Raw genomic sequence first — 16,092 nt, 5'->3', positions numbered from 1 at the left:
CATATACAAAATTATCTCAGGCCTAGATTTTCACTGAGAAGGAAATGTGGTCTACTAGCTCAACTTAGCTCATCATCACAATCACCTGTGGTCCTTTAAGAAAACCCAGATTCTTAATATCCATAGTATATAACTATATATTATATATACACTTTGAAAAATTAAACAAACCTTATGTCTTAGAAGCCTTTCTGTATCTGTACTTAAAGATTTGTCTAATCCAGATGCAGTGCACCCATCAGAAGAGATAACACATAAGCTATGAAAAACGTGCACAACAACTTAAGATGGACCAATACTATGTCTCTAACACCAGGAAGATTCCCAACTATTAATGATATTCAAATATAAGAAAATACACAAAAGATTTAATTCAGTAAGCTGTTTCTTTTCCTTTCAAATACCATTTGCTAGTATTTAATCAACTCTAATACAGACATTCCAAAGAAAACTACAATGGGAGAAAGTAATAAATTTCACACAGATAACCGTTTCCCCATAAACCTGATTCACATTAAAATATGGCCTTTATCAAATCTGCATCATTAGACAAGTAGATAGTACAGTTAAGCAGTAAATTTCCTGATGTTCTGTTATCAGTTCCTTTATATCTAATTACTCAATTTTAAAAATAGCTGTCATAATTGAGAGGCTTCAGAACCTGGGTTCTGGAATGACAATGCCTCGACATGAATCCTGGCAACACTATTTACAAACTGTGAGCTTGGGTAGCTTCATTTGCCTAATCTGTACACTGAATAGAACCTATTCCACAGAATGGGATAGCATCCTCCAGAAAATCAGAGAAATAAGAAATAATGAGGGTACTGACCATTTACTTTATCAAATACCAAAAAGTAACTATGGCATCTTTCAGAATACTAAAAATAGGACAAGCAAATCAATAATCTAAAAGACAGTCCAGAAACAAACCCGTGTACGTCTATCTTGGAATTTAGCATACAACTAAAGGAGAAGAAATAAATGTTGAGAAAACTGAGAACCCATTCAGAAAAAAATATATAAAAATTGTAATCCTATCATATATCTTATGTAAATATTACCACTAAGTGGATTAAGAGACATCCTGAATAAATGAGGAAAAAATGAATTTGAGACCTGTTCCTCAAACTGAATACCAGAACTTACATGTGGGTCAGAAAAACAATCATAAAAAATGAAACTGGGGTGTCTGGCTGGCTCAGTAAGAAGAACATGTGATTCCTGATCTTGGGGTCATGAGTTTGAGCCCCATGCTGAGTGGGGCTTATTATTCATTAAAATAAATAAATAAAATTAATAAAAATGAAACTATACATAAGTACTAGAAGTAAGTTCCTCTGTAATCAAGGATTGAGGAAACTTTCCTATGATCCAAATCCAAAACAACAATGACGAAGACTGATATATATTTAACAGTCTAAAGAAGAAAACCTGGGACAAGGGGCCATGGAAAAAAACACTCCAAACAAAAAGATAAAAGATAAACTTGGAAAAAGAGTTTGAAATTAATTTTTACAAAGGGTTCATATCCCTAATATGTAAAAAGTAAAAAAAAAACAAAAAATCTGATATCGTTAATACCTGAAAAGTTTCTGAAAACAGCAAAGAAAATATACAGCAGATACATGTAGTTCACAGGGAAAAAAATTAACTTTGATTAAATTAACAACTTTAAAAAATTAAATTGCTTAGGGGTGCCTAGGTGGCTCAGTCAGGTAGGCGTCTGCCTTCCCCTGGGGTCATGATCTCAGGGTCCCGGGATCAAGCCCCACATCAGGCTCCCTGCTCGGCAGGGAGTCTGCTTCTCCCTCTGCCTCCCCCCCTTGGCTTGTGTGTGCTCTCTCTCTCTCAAATAAATAAAATCTTTAAAAAAATAAATTGCTAAAATCTAACCAACCATCAAATACATGAAAATATGTTCAAAATCACACCAATTAAGAGAAATACAAATTAAAACTATACTAAGATTTCATTTTGTACCTATCAGAAAGACAAAAATTAACCACATGCTGATGGTGGGATGAAGGGAAATATGTATGCACTCATCCATTAATAGTGGTAATGAAAAAACAGTACAAACCCTATGGAGAAAAATCTAGCAAAAACATACAGGCACTTATCATTTCACATAAAAATACCACTTTAAGGAATTAATACCAAAGATACTTATAGAAAACATAAGAAAACATAAATGCACAAGGTCAGGAACTGGAAATCAATACATGGACTGTAAAATGATACAACCATTTTGGAAAACTGTTTAACGGATGCTTATCAAGAAAAATAAACATGTACTGTATGAAGGAGCAATTCCTGAACTAGTTGTCATTTATTCAAAGAAAAGAAAACACAGGCACACAAAAACTCACACATAGTAGCTTTATTCATAATAGTCCAAAACTGCAAATAATACAAATGTCTATCAACAAATAAATGTATAATAGAACTGTGGTATATTCACACAATGAAATACTATTCACAGCAATAAAAACAAATAAACTACTGATACATGAAGGAACACAAATGAATATCAAAAGCATTATGCCACTCAGTAAAAGAAGACAGAAACAAGAGTATGTACTTAATGATTCCCCTGATAAATTCTCAAACAGGCAAAACTGGTCTGAAGTAATAGATCCATGGTTACTTGGGATGGGTATGAAGGACAAAAGGGCCAAAGGAGCTTCTGGAGATGAGAGAATGTTCTATATCTTGAGGTAGTGAATTACGTAAATATATACACCTGTATCATGTATTATATTATGCAACTGGGTTCTAAAACTACACCTGAACACTTAAAATGGATACATTTCACTATATGTAAATTATACTTCAATGAAATTAACTTTAAAAAGTTAAATGGCTTAAATCTAAGTGCCAGATACACAGACATAAAATCTAAGTACTAGGGGCGCCGGGGTGGGTCAGTCGGGTTAAGCGTCTGCCTTCAGCTGAGGTCATGATCCCAGGATCCTGGGATAGAGCCCTCCATCAGGCTCCTTGCTCAGCAGGGAGCCTACTTCTCCCTCTCCCGGGGGCTCCCCCTGCTTGTGCGCGCATGTGTGTGTGCACGTGCGTGCGCTCTCTTTCTCTCTCTCTCACTGCCAAATAAATAAAATCTTTTTTTTTAAATCTAAGTACCATATATATATGCTCTCTTGCATGCACACTCTCTATATAGTACAAATTTATGAACAAGGTATAGAAGGATATGTATTGAAATGTTAATACTTTCTGTGATAAAGTAGAGCCATGAAAAGCATTATTTGTTAGCCTACGCATCTGTATTACCTGAATTTTTACAGCGACTGCTTTTATAATTTTAAGAAATTTACTTTACATTGTACTTTAAATTTGAGAAAAATAAAATAGAACATTTTAGAACTAGAAGAATACATACTCTGACTAGGGAGAACATCGAAAGGCTATCCACATTTTTTTTTTAATTCACAAAAGATTTATGCATTTTACAATTTTGTATGTCAAAAAAATTGAGTCAAACAGAAAAACTGAAACTTACAGAGCTAACACAATCAAGGATCAACATTCCTTAAATATATAAACATCATTCAAATCACTCAGAAAGTAGTTAATTCACCAACATATAAATAACGGTTCAAAAGATGTATGTCAGCATTCCATAAACATGTAATATAAATTACTGGGGAGAGAAGTTAAAACTTGATGGGTATGGCCATGAGTTTTGGATTCTATTTTCCTCCTTTAACTCCTGGTGGCTTTGACCTAAAAGTGCCCTGAATTACAGCAAGGAAACCCATGAAGAAATCCCCTCTTTCCGTCCAAAGGACCAGGAAAAGGAGATCTTGTGATCTAAAAGACTGGGCAGAGGGGAGCCATTATTTTCTCTTTTCTCTCCCCAGCCACAGAACTGCACTGCCCCAGGAACAGAAAAAAACTGTGAGAAAACCTCTCTTTGGAGAGAAAAATTGCAAAATACGGCCCTCTGTTGGTCCAAAAAGTATGAGGGGAATTCCCATTATTTTTTTAAACTCCTCTCTTCTTTCCCCATTTCACTTATGGGGACTCCCAGTTATGGAGAACTGTAAATGCTCAGAGAAAAACCTGTCTTTCTGATAAGAACCAGGGAAAAGTCCAGTGGAAATTGAAGAGTAAATGGAGGAAAATCATGGAGAAGAGAGAGCTGGAAAAGAGATCCCTAATTCTTTTATTTTGGTATAAGCCAAAACAAATACTGATTTGCACTTGTGTAAAGCAGACTCAAAGAAGTGTAGCAAAGGCTACATTAAAGACAACTAATCTATAATATAAACCACTGCCAGGTCTCATTCTATCACTGAGAGGCACAGCACAGGGCAAATCCAAAGACCACAGCAAAGGTTTTAGAAATAGAACTGATACTGGAACCACCACTCACAGAAAGTGAGACAGAACTTCCCATTTAAACCAGTTGGTGTCTACTGAAACAAAGAAAAATCAACATTCTCCAGAGCATATTAAAAGGACTCAAAAATGACAACATAATATTCACAATGTCCAAGATAAAATCCAAAGTTACTCTACATGCAAAACAGAACAAAACCACACACACACACACACACACACACACACACACACACAAACTGGTAAATGTGACGAATTATCAAGGGAAGAGAGGACCAACAGATGCCTGTTTTGAGATGATTCATGTTGGAATTATCACACAAAGACTTTAAAGCAGTTATTATAACCATAACAAATGAGGTAATGGTTAACACTCTGGAAACAAATGAAAAGATATAAGTTCTTAGTAGAGAAATAAAAAAGAAATTTTTTAAAAATCACATGAAGAATTTAGAACTGAAAAATACAGTATCATAAATGAGGAGCACCTGGCTGACAAGTCTGTAGAGCATGCAACTCTTGATCTTGGGGTCGTGAGTTCAAACCCCACGTTGGGCACATTACTTATTAAAAAAAAAAAAAATACAAAAAAACTCCCAAAACTCATTGCAGGGGCTCAACTGCACAACAGAGAAGACATGACAGAGGAAAGAGTCCGTAAACTTTAAGACACAGCAACAGAAATTAATGAAACTAAAGAACAGAGAGGAAAAAAAGATTGAAAAAACTGAACAGAGCCTTAGTGACTTGTTGAACAATATCAAATTGGCTATGTTTCAAACCACTGGTGTTATTAAGGAGAGGAAAAATAAATTGGTAGAGAAAAAAAATTTTCTTAGTAATGTCTGAATATTTCACAGATTTGACAAAAGACATAAATTTAGAGATTCAAGAAACTCAACAAACCCCAAACAGGACAAATTCAAAGAAAATCAGGCTAGACACATCTAATCAAAATGTTAGAAAAAGATAAACTAAAATTTAAATGACAAGAGACTTTGCTAAAAAACAGAGTCCACAGAAAGTGGAATAATATCTTTAAGGTGATAAAAGGAAAGAACTACCAACCCAGAACATAATTCTTTATCTAGCAGAAGTCTTCTACAGGAATGAAGGAGGGAGAGGCTCTTATATGATGCAAAATTAAGAGAACCTGTTGCCAACAGACCTACTTTAAAAGAAAAACAAAATATTAAACAAAAGAAAGCTAGAGTAGCTACATTAGTATCAGACAAAATAGACTTCAGAACTATGAAAATTGCAAGGGATAAAGAAGAACATTATATAATGATAAGATTCCATTCATCAAATCCCAAATTTGTCTTCACCTAACAAAAGAGCTTCTAACTCATGAAGCAAAAATTGATACAACAGAGAACAGAAATAAAACAAGTCTATAATTATACTGGGAAACTCCAACACTCCTCTCTCAGAAATTCAAAGAAAAAGTAGTCTGAATATATACAGAACAACACTATCAACCAAGTTTACCTAACGACATTTCCAGAATACTCTACTTGACAACAGAATATACATTCTTTTCAAGAGCGAATATGATATCCACACCAAGACAGATTACACTCTGGACCATAAAACAAATCTTAACAAGCATGAAAAAATTTCAATTCATACAAAATACGTTATCTGACCACAGTGTAATTAATTACCTTTAAAGTCAGTAACAAAAATATGACTTTTTTAAAAAAAGATTTTATTTATTTATTTGTCAGAGAGAGAGAGAGGACAAGCAGGGGTAGCAGCAGGCAGAGGAGAAGCAAGCTTCCCTGCAGAGCAAGGAGCCCGAGGCAGGACTCGATCCCAGCACCCTGGGATCATGACCTGAGCTGAAGGTAGACGCTTAACCCACTGAGCCACCCAGGCATCCCCCAAAATATTACTTTTTAAAAAAAAACCACCAAATTTGGAAATTAAACACACACTTCTATGTAATCCATGGGTCAGTAAATAAATTTCAAGGGAAATTAGAAAAGAATATAAATTGGGGCACCTGGCTGGCTCAGTCTAAAGAGCATGCAACTCTTGGTTTTGGGATTATGAGTTCAGACCCCACATTCAGGGTAGAGATTACTTAGAATTACAAAAAAGAATACAAATTAAATGAAAATAAAAATGCAACATAAAATTTGTAGGATACAACTAATACAGTGCTTACATAGAAATTTAAGGCACTAAATCTATATTAGGAAAAAAAAAAGAGAGATTTCAAATAAATAATCTACACTTCTATTTTAAGAATCTAGAGAGGGGCCCCTGGATGGCTCAGTCAGTTAAGTGTCCAACTCTCTTGATCTCAGCTCAGGTCTTGATCTCAGTGTTGTTAGTTCAAGCCCTACATTTGGCTCCACGCTGGGCATGGAGCTTACATTAAAAAAAAAAAAAAATCGAGTAAGAGAAAAGCAAATAACACCAAAAACAGGGGCACCTGGGTGGCGCAGTTGGTTAAGTGTCAGACTCTTGGTTTCGGCTCAGGTAGTGATCTCAGGATCGTTAAGAATGAGCCCCGTGTGGAGTTTCATGCTCGGTCCAGAGTCTGCTTGAGATTCTCTCTCCCTCTGCCTCTCCTCACCTCTCTAAAATAAATACATGAATAAATATTTTTAAAAGCAAAAACAAAAATAGGGGCACCTGGGTGGCTCAGTCAGTTAAGCGTCAGCTTTTGGCTCAGATCATAATCCCAGGGTCCCAAATGAGCCCCGCATGAGGCTCCTTGCTCAGCGGGGAGCCTGCTTCTCCCTCTCCCTCTGCTCCTTCCTGTCCCTCTGCTCCTCTCTGCCCTGCTCGTGGTCTCTCTTTCTCTCTTTCAAATAAATAAATAAAATCTTTTTAAAAACCCAAAATAAATATAAGAAAGGAGATATTAAAGAAACAGAATAGAAAACAATGAAATTAGAAAACAAAAAGCCAACATAGAAATGTCAAAAAAACCAAGAGATGGTTCCTTTGGGTAATAAAAAAACTCAACAAAACTGAAAGACCTCTGCCAAACTAACCAAGGAAAACAAGAACAGACACAAATTAGCAAAAACAGAAATCAAAGGGGAAATATCACTACATATTCTTAGAACACTGAAAGGAGAAGGAATAGCTCTAAATTCCTGATTTAATTCATCATTCTAAACAGACTAAAGAAAAAAAGAAACATATGATCATATCAACAGAGGCAGAAAAGGATTTGACAAATCCAACATTCATTTATGATAAAAATGTTTTTAAAAATTAGGACTAGAAGGGAACATCACTGGGATGCCTGGGTGGCTCAGTCGGTTAAGCGTCTGTCTTTGGCTCAGGTCCTGATCTCAGGGTCCTGGGATCAAGTCCCACACTGGGCTCCTTGGTCAGCAGGGAGCCTGCTTCTCCCTCGGCCTGTTGCTCCATTAACATCATTAACCTGGCTAAGGGTATCTACAAATAACCTACAGCTAACATCATAATGATTAAAGACAAAGACTTCCCTAATGATTATATACTAAGTAAGGATATCTATTCTAATCACTCCTCTTCAACATCATACTAGAAGTTCAGTCCATGCAATAAAGGAAAGAAAAAGAAAAGAAATATGTAATAGAAAGAAAGAAAGAAAACTCTCTCGTTGCTGACATTACTGTGTACATGAAAAATCCCAAGGAATATACAAAATAGTAAAATAAGAAATATTTAGATATGTCTAAAAATATCTGGATAGAATTTATATAGTAAGAACAATAAATGGGGTGCCTGGCTGGCTCAGAGCATGCAACTTTGATCTCAGGGTCATGAGTTAAAGCCCCACCCTGGGCGTAGAGCTTACTTTAAAAAAAAGAAAAAGAAAAAGAAAACAAAAGGAAGAAAAATTAAATGGAGAGATGTACCGCGTTAATGGACTAAATTACTCAATACTGTTATGAGGTCATTCCTCCCCAAATTGGTCCAAAAATTCATTGAGTCATCGATTCAATACAATCTTAAGCAAAATTCAACAGAATTTTTTTTGTAGATACCAACAAACAGATTCTAAAATGTACATGAAAAGGCAAAGAACCAAATTAGTCAAAACAATTTTTAAAAAGCAGAATAGAGTTGGGGGACTCACACACTGCCAGATTTCAAGACTTAATACCAAGCTACAATAATCAAGATGGTGTAGTAATGATGAAAGGATAGACACATAGTCCAATGAAACAAAACAGAAGTTCAGAAACAGACCCTCATGAATAATATGGTCAACTGATTTTTGACAAAGGTACAATAGAGAAAAGATCTCTTTTGAAAAATGGCACCACAGTAATTAGACATCCATATGCATGAAAATGAACTTTGCCTCATACCTTAAAATAAACTCAAAATGGTCTACTTACCTCAATGTAAAAGTTAATACTTTACATAAAACATTTAGAAGACGACACAGGAGAAAATCATTGTAACCCTAGGTTAGTCAAAGAGTTCTTAGATGTAACACCAAAAGTGTAATCCATAAAAAAGGAAAAATTGATGATGTGGACTTCACCGAAATTAAAAACCTTTACTCTTGCAAATGACACTTTTAAAAGAATAAAGTCAAACCAAAGGCTGCTAAAAAATTATTTTCCAATCATGTATCTGAAAAAGCATTTGTATCTGAAATCCATAAAGAACTCTCAAAACCCAATACTGGGGCACAGTAATGCACACTTAGATGATGAAACAATGAAGAAACTCCCAGAAGTTTTTACTGTAGTAAATGTCAGGATAGTAGTTAGTTTAGGAAAAAGAAAGGGTTGTGATTGGGCTGAGACATAAGGAGGAACATCTAGAATGGCTAGCAAAGTTCCATTTCTTGCCTTAGGTAGTGATTATTACAAAGGAATTTTATTTATAATTCATTAAGCTGTATGTTTGCCAAATTTCTGGATCTGTTTGATTTTACAATAAAAAGAATGAAAACAAAAATTATATATACCGTAGTTTTCACAAAGAAGGCAATACAACAAAGTGGTATAGATAGATTATATTTAGGTAGTTATGGCCAGTATTATGGACAACATTCATAAGTCTATACTTTCCTTATGTTCCAAATTTTCAACAATAATCACATGCTCAACTTCCACAACAAGAAAAAAAGATAAAGAAAAAATATCCGCCACGTGTGCACATTCTTTGGTCTGTTAGAAGACAGAAAAAAATTAAAAATAAAATGAACACAAATAAGAGAACTCCAATGTTAGAAATCCCTGAAATACTCCATTACACTGTTAGGCTAGAGTTTATAGTATCTATTGCATAACTGCTTTTCTGTACATCCTCAAATTCCCAAAAGTAAAGTACTTTATTATAAAATTTAGCACCATCTTGGTTGCCCCGCACCCATTCGGAATATTGCTAAACAGAGTCATCAATGTTAAAACTGACAAAGGCACTTGGATTTGAGTCTTGTCCATTTTAAAAATCTGTCATGAATAAATACAGGAAAAGAAACAGCACAGAGGAGCTTTCACAGCAACCCTAATCATAAACGCCATAATTTCTCCAGTATGCTAAAAATGAATATTAGGTACATGAATACCCGACACACAAGACTAATACAGCTGTATAAACTACAAGTCAGGTTTAAAAGATATAAATATTTATAATAAGTTCTTAAAGATATTATGAGACTATACATGCAATCTTCTTTAAAAAAACAAACAGGCTGTTAGGTCACATTGTTTAAATATCTCATCTCTTAGTAGGGAAAAAAATATTACAGTAACTTAAATCCTTCTTACTAAAAGAGAGCAGTAAAATGAAATTAACAATCCTATAAACAGCAAATGAGATCTTCTTTGTTTCTGGTTCCACAAAAAACAGACCAAAGAAGCCTATCATTTATTAGGTTATTTAGGGTTGAATGTAAAAGACATAAACAATTTTTATGGGTGGTACCATTTTGTTCAATCCTAAAACATTTATCTAAGAAAGCCCAATGAAAATCCAATATAATTTATTTTAAAATCTCAGGTCAAATTATGATTTTCAGAATAAAGTAACTATTCCACATTTGTAAAACACAGTCAAATAACTGACAATAACATCAGTCAAAGCAACAGAAAGATGATGGGGGAAGGGTACTGATAATCACAGCATATTCAGTATTATTTGAGGAATGCTCCTTGGATGAAGAGTGATGATGTCATGCTATTCCATCTTTTAAGAACCTTCAGATTTTCACAAAAAGGACATTGTTGGTCTTAAGCAACTGCTTCAATACCATAAAGCCCTTTTCGCTACATCTGTTAATCAGAGGGCTCAGGCTTAGAAAACAGCCAACTCAATCAAACATTCAATCTCTTTAGAGAAAGAAAAATTGTCCCTTTACAGAGTCTAATTGGAACAAGAATACATAGATAAAATGGTAACTGATAAGACTATATAATTAAGGACTTTCTTGAAAAGAATATTACCTTATCTCTCTTTAAAAATTAAAAAAAAAGTAATACACGTATTTGGGGAACAAAACTTTTGAAAGGTAGGAAGGATTCACAAGAAAAAAATAAGTCCCCCAAATACCCCTATTTCTGACATACCCTTGCACAGATTACCTGTGCGTGATGGTTATTAACCCTACAACGGTCTCCAAGTGTTCAAGTGAGAAAGTTACACATCTCTCATTTTAAATCAAAAGCTAGAAATGATTAAGCTAAATGAGGAAGGCACATTGAAAGCAAAGCTAAGAGCGAGAGCTCTTGTGCCAAAAAGCCAAGTTATGAATGCAAAGCAAAAGTTCTTGAAGGAAATTAACAGTGTTACTCCAGTGAACACATGAGCAGTAAGGAAGGAAAACCACTTTATTGCTGATATGAAGGTGTTTTGGGGTGGTGGTGGTTGTTTTGTGGTTTTTTGTTTTTGGGTATACTGTTCTTGTTGTTCCTCTTTTTTTTTAAAAGTATAGTTGACACACAATGTTACCTTAGTTTCAGGTGTACAACATAGTGATTCAACAAGTCTATACATTATTCTATGCTCACCACAAGTATAGCTACCATTTGTCACCACAGAAAACTATTACAATACCACTGACTATATTCCCTATGTTGTATCCTCTGTCCCTATGACTTATTCATTCCATAACTGGAAGCCTGTGTCTCCAACTCTGGTTCACCCATTTTGCCCATTCCACCACCCACTCCCCTCTGGCAACTGCCAATTTGTACTCTGTATTTATGGGTTTCTTTCTGCTTTTTGTCAGCTTATTTATTAATTTATCTTTATATGCCACATACAAGTGAAATCATGTTATTTGTCTTTCTCTGACTTATTTCAATTAGCATTATACCCTCTAGGTCCATCTATGATGTTGCAAATAACAAGATCTCGTTCTTTTCTATAGCTGAGTAATATACCATTGTATATGTATTGCCACATCTTTATCCATTCATCTGTCGATGGATACTTGGATTGCTTCCATAATCTTGGCTATTGTAAATAATGCTGCAGTAAGCATAGGGATGCACGTCTCTTTTCAAATTAAGTTTTCATTTTCTTTGGCTAAATACCCAGTAGTGGAATTACTGGATCATACGGTATTTCTAGTTTCAACTTTTTGAGGAATTTCCACAGTGGCTGCATCAGTTTTACATTCCCACCGACAGTGTACAAGGGTTCCTTTCTCTCCACATCCTCACCAACATATGTTATTTCTTGTCCTCTTCTTCTTCTTTTTTTTTTTTTTCAATATTTTTAAGTAATCTCTACACCCAATGTGGGGCTCGAACTCACAACCCCAAGATCGGGGCTCAAACTCATAACCCCAAGATCAAGAGTCACATGCTCCATCAACTGAGCCACCTAGGCACACCAATTTCTTGTCTTTTTAATGCTAGCCTTTCTGATAAGTGTGAGGTGATATCTCACTGTGGTTTTGATATGTATTTCCCTGATGATGAGTAATGTTGAGCATCTTTTCACATGTCTATTGGCCATCTGTATGTCTTCCTTGGAAAAATGTCTATTCAGTTTCTCTGTCTATTTTTAAATCAGATTATTTGAGGGTTTTTTTGTGTTGAATTATATAAGTTCTTTATATATTCTGGATACTAACGTGATATGGAGAATGTTTTAGTGGTTTGGATAGAAGATCAAAAAAGCCACAACATTCCCTTAAGCAAAGCCTAATCCAGAGCAAGGCCCTAACTCTTTTCAACTGTATGAAGTCTGACAGAGTTGGGGAGGCTGCAGAAGAAATGTCTGAAGCTACCAGAAGTTGGCTCATGTCTAAGAAGGGAAGGTGTCTCTATACCATAAAAGTGCAAGGTGAAGCAGCAAATGCTGATGTAGAAGCTGCAAGTTATTCAGAAGATCTAGCTAAGATAATTAATGAAGGTGGCTACAATAAAAACAACAGATTTTCAATGTTGATTAAACAGCCTTATATCAGAAGAAGATGCCTTCTAGGACTTTCATAGCTAGAGAGGAGAAGTCAATGACTGGATTCAAAGCTTCGAAAGGCTAACTCTCTTGCTAGGGGCGAATGCAGCTGGTGACTATAGGCTGAAGCCAATGCTTACTGACTGTTCTGAAAATCCTAATGCCTTTAAGAAGAATGCTAAATCTACTCTGCCTGTGGTCTATAAATGGAACAAAGCCTGGATGACAGCACATCTGCTTACAACATGGTTTACTGAGTATTTTTAGCCCATTGCTGAGACCTATGGCTCAGAAAAAAAATTCCTTTCAAAATATTACTGCTCATTGACAATGCATCTGGTCACCCAAGTACATGGAGATATACAATGAGATTAACGTTGTTTTCATATCTGCTAATACAACATCCATTCTGCAGCCATGGACCAAAGAGTAATTTCAACTTATGAGTCTTATGATTTGAAAATACAATTTGTAGGGGCGCCCCTGGGTGGCTCTGTCAGTTAAACATTTGACTCTTGGTTTCAGCTCAGGTCGTGATCCATGGTCTTGTGGGATCAAGCACTGCATCAGGCTCTGCACTCAGCGGGGAGTCTGCTTCAAGATTCTCTCCCTCTGCCCCTCCCCCCACTCACACACTCGCTCTAAAATAAATAAATCTTTAAAAAAATTCAAAACATTTCTAAAGCTATAACTGCCATAGACCCTGATTAGTCTGATGGACCTAGGTAAAGTAAACTGAAAACTTTCTGAAAAGGATTCATCATTGTAGATGCCCTTAAGAACAGCTGTGATGCATGGGAAGAGGTCAAAATACCAACATTAACAGGAGTTTGGAAGATGTAGATTTGAATCCTCATGAACGACTTTGGGGGGTTCAAGACTTCAGTGGAGGAAGTAATGGCAGATGTTATGAAAATAGCAAGAGAGTTAAAATTAGAAATGGAGCCTGAAGATATAATTAAGTTGCTATAATCACATGATAAAACTTCAACAGGTGAGGAGTTGCTTTTTTTTTTTAAGATTTTATTTATTTATTTATTAAATTTCATACATTAGAGAGAGAGCATGCATGAGCATGAGGTGGGGGGGGGCAGAGAGAGAGGGAACAGACTCCCCATTAAGCAAGGAGCCCAATGCAGGGCTCGATCCCAGGACCCTGAGATCATGACCTAAGCAGAAGGCAGACACCCAACCAACTAAGCCACCCAGGCACCCCTATTTGTTTATTTTGACAGACAGATAGTGAAAAAGAGAGCACAAGCAGGGGGAGCAGCAGGCAGAGGGAGAAGCACGCTCCCTGCAGAGCAAGGAGCCTGATGCGGGACTCAGTCCCAGGACCCTGGGATCATGACCTGAGCCAAAGGCAGAGGCTTAACCAACTGAGCCACTCAGGCATCCCGAGGATTTGCTTTCTTATGCCTGAACAAAGAAAGTGGTTTCTTGAGATGGAATCTACTCCCACTGATACTGAGAGAACTGTTGAAATGACAACAAAGGATTTAAAATATTTCACACAGAAATAGCTGATAAAGGAGCAGCAAGGTTTGGCAAAACTGACTCTAATTTTGAAAAATTTCTACTCTGGGTACAATGCTATCAAACAGCATTGCATATAACAGAGAAATCATTTGTGAAAGGAAGAGTCCATCAATGTGGCAAACTTCACTGCTGTCTTACTTTAGGAAAATGTCATAGCTCCCCCAAACCTTCAGCAACCCGTAGCCTGATCAGTTAGCAGCCATCAACATCGAGGCAAGTCCCTCCACCAGCAAAAAGATTATGATATACTGAAAGCTCAAATAATGGTTAGCATTTTTTAGCAATAAGGTATTTTTAAATTAAGGTATGTACATTTTTAGACATAATACTATTGCACACTTAATAGACTACAATATAGTGTAAACATAACTTGCATATGCACAGGGAAGCCAAAAATTTCATTTGACTCATTTTATTGCAATACTCACTTCACTGTGGGGATCTGGAACCAAGCCCACAATATCTCTAAGGTATGACTGAATAAATGTTAGTATTATTATAGGGAATCACACTAAAATAATCAGGTCATTTAAAAAGTATTTTGTGACATATACAAATTTTCCTGTACACATAAAAACTGTCTCTGGGAAGATGACTGGAAACTGATAGCACTGGTGGCCAGCATCTGAGGAAGGGACGCGAGAGCCTGAGACACAAAAATGACAGGGAGACTTTACACTATTTTGTATTTTTCGAATGGTGAATGTTTTTCCCATTTAAAAACAAATGTTAACTATTAGAATAAGAAAAATTCATTTTCTGGCCATAGCATTTACATGAAACTTACATGAAATCTCATAAAGATTATTTTCTGTCAAAATGGAAATAAATTGCAAAACAACTAACCTGAATTCTTCAAAATATCATGAAAGACAAAAAGACCAGGGAAATGTGCTAGAGGTTAAAGAAGACTAAAGACATACTGATGCAGGAAGCAAAGGCAAAAGAAAAATTAAATTTTGTTACTATAAGCCCACTGACAAGTCCTTGACCCAGGCAGAGTGACATTCCTCTAGAAGTTCAGCTGCCTCAATGTTAATACTTCCCTAAGGGCAAAAGGCAATCTTAGCCCAACCCCCAAGATCCTGTAAGTCTTCTTTAACATACAAAAATTCCTTTGGAAACTTCCTTTATCTCTACCCCCCACCCCAAGATATATGTTGGCAATCCTGTAAGTCTTCTTTAAAACATAAAAATTCCTTTGGAAACTTCCTTTATCTCTACCCCCCTCCCAAGATAAGTGTTGGCAATCATTCCCCAAGGATGTGGCCCACCAACATACATCTGAAGGGTTTCAAGACTAAGGTTTTATTAGACAGTAATAAACAGCCTTTGCCTAACAATAGGTAGCCATCTCAAGGTCCTAGAAACCCTGCTTCCAAAATTCCTGAGAGACTTATGCTATTCCTAACCCCCTCCCAAATTGAAAGCACATCATCGGCCAGTCCTCATGACCCCAGCTCAGCTCTTTCTGCCCACAGGTCCTGTTTTTGTGCTTTAATAAAACCACCTTTTTAGGGGCACCTAGGTGGCTCAGTCAGTTAAGCATCTGCCTTCAGCTCAGGTCATGATCTTGGGGGTCCTAGGATCGAGCCAAGCTTTGGGGTCCCTGCTCAGGGGGGATTCTGCTTCTCCCCCTCTCTCTGCCCCTCCCCCTGGCTCATGCTCTCTCTCAAATAAAAATCTTTAAAAAAAACAAAAATAAAAACACCTTTTTGCAACGAAGACATCTCAAGAATCCTTTCTTGGCCATCAGCTCCAAACCCCAACATTTCCTACCTTAATATGACAATTAAATGCCATGTGCGG

General features: G+C 36.2%; 1 protein-coding gene across 2 annotated transcripts in view; it reads right to left on the bottom strand.

The window, feature by feature from the left end:
• Positions 1-16,092, bottom strand: part of TAOK1 (TAO kinase 1) — a 150,239-nt gene that overhangs the window by 93,513 nt on the left and 40,634 nt on the right. The window contains exon 2 of one of the 2 annotated variants that reach the window (XM_044390773.3): positions 6,809-6,956. The exons of the other annotated variant lie outside the window; for it this stretch is intronic. The gene's annotated coding sequence lies outside the window, so the exon portion shown is untranslated. The remainder of the gene's footprint in view (positions 1-6,808; positions 6,957-16,092) is intronic. 2 annotated transcript variants of the gene reach the window in all.

This window comes from Ursus arctos, unplaced genomic scaffold, assembly GCF_023065955.2.
Source record: "Ursus arctos isolate Adak ecotype North America unplaced genomic scaffold, UrsArc2.0 scaffold_24, whole genome shotgun sequence".
In the NCBI taxonomy this organism is placed as follows: Eukaryota; Metazoa; Chordata; class Mammalia; order Carnivora; family Ursidae; genus Ursus; species Ursus arctos.
The sequence above is the reverse complement of the archived record's forward strand: the minus strand, read 5'-3'. Positions and strand labels throughout refer to the sequence as shown.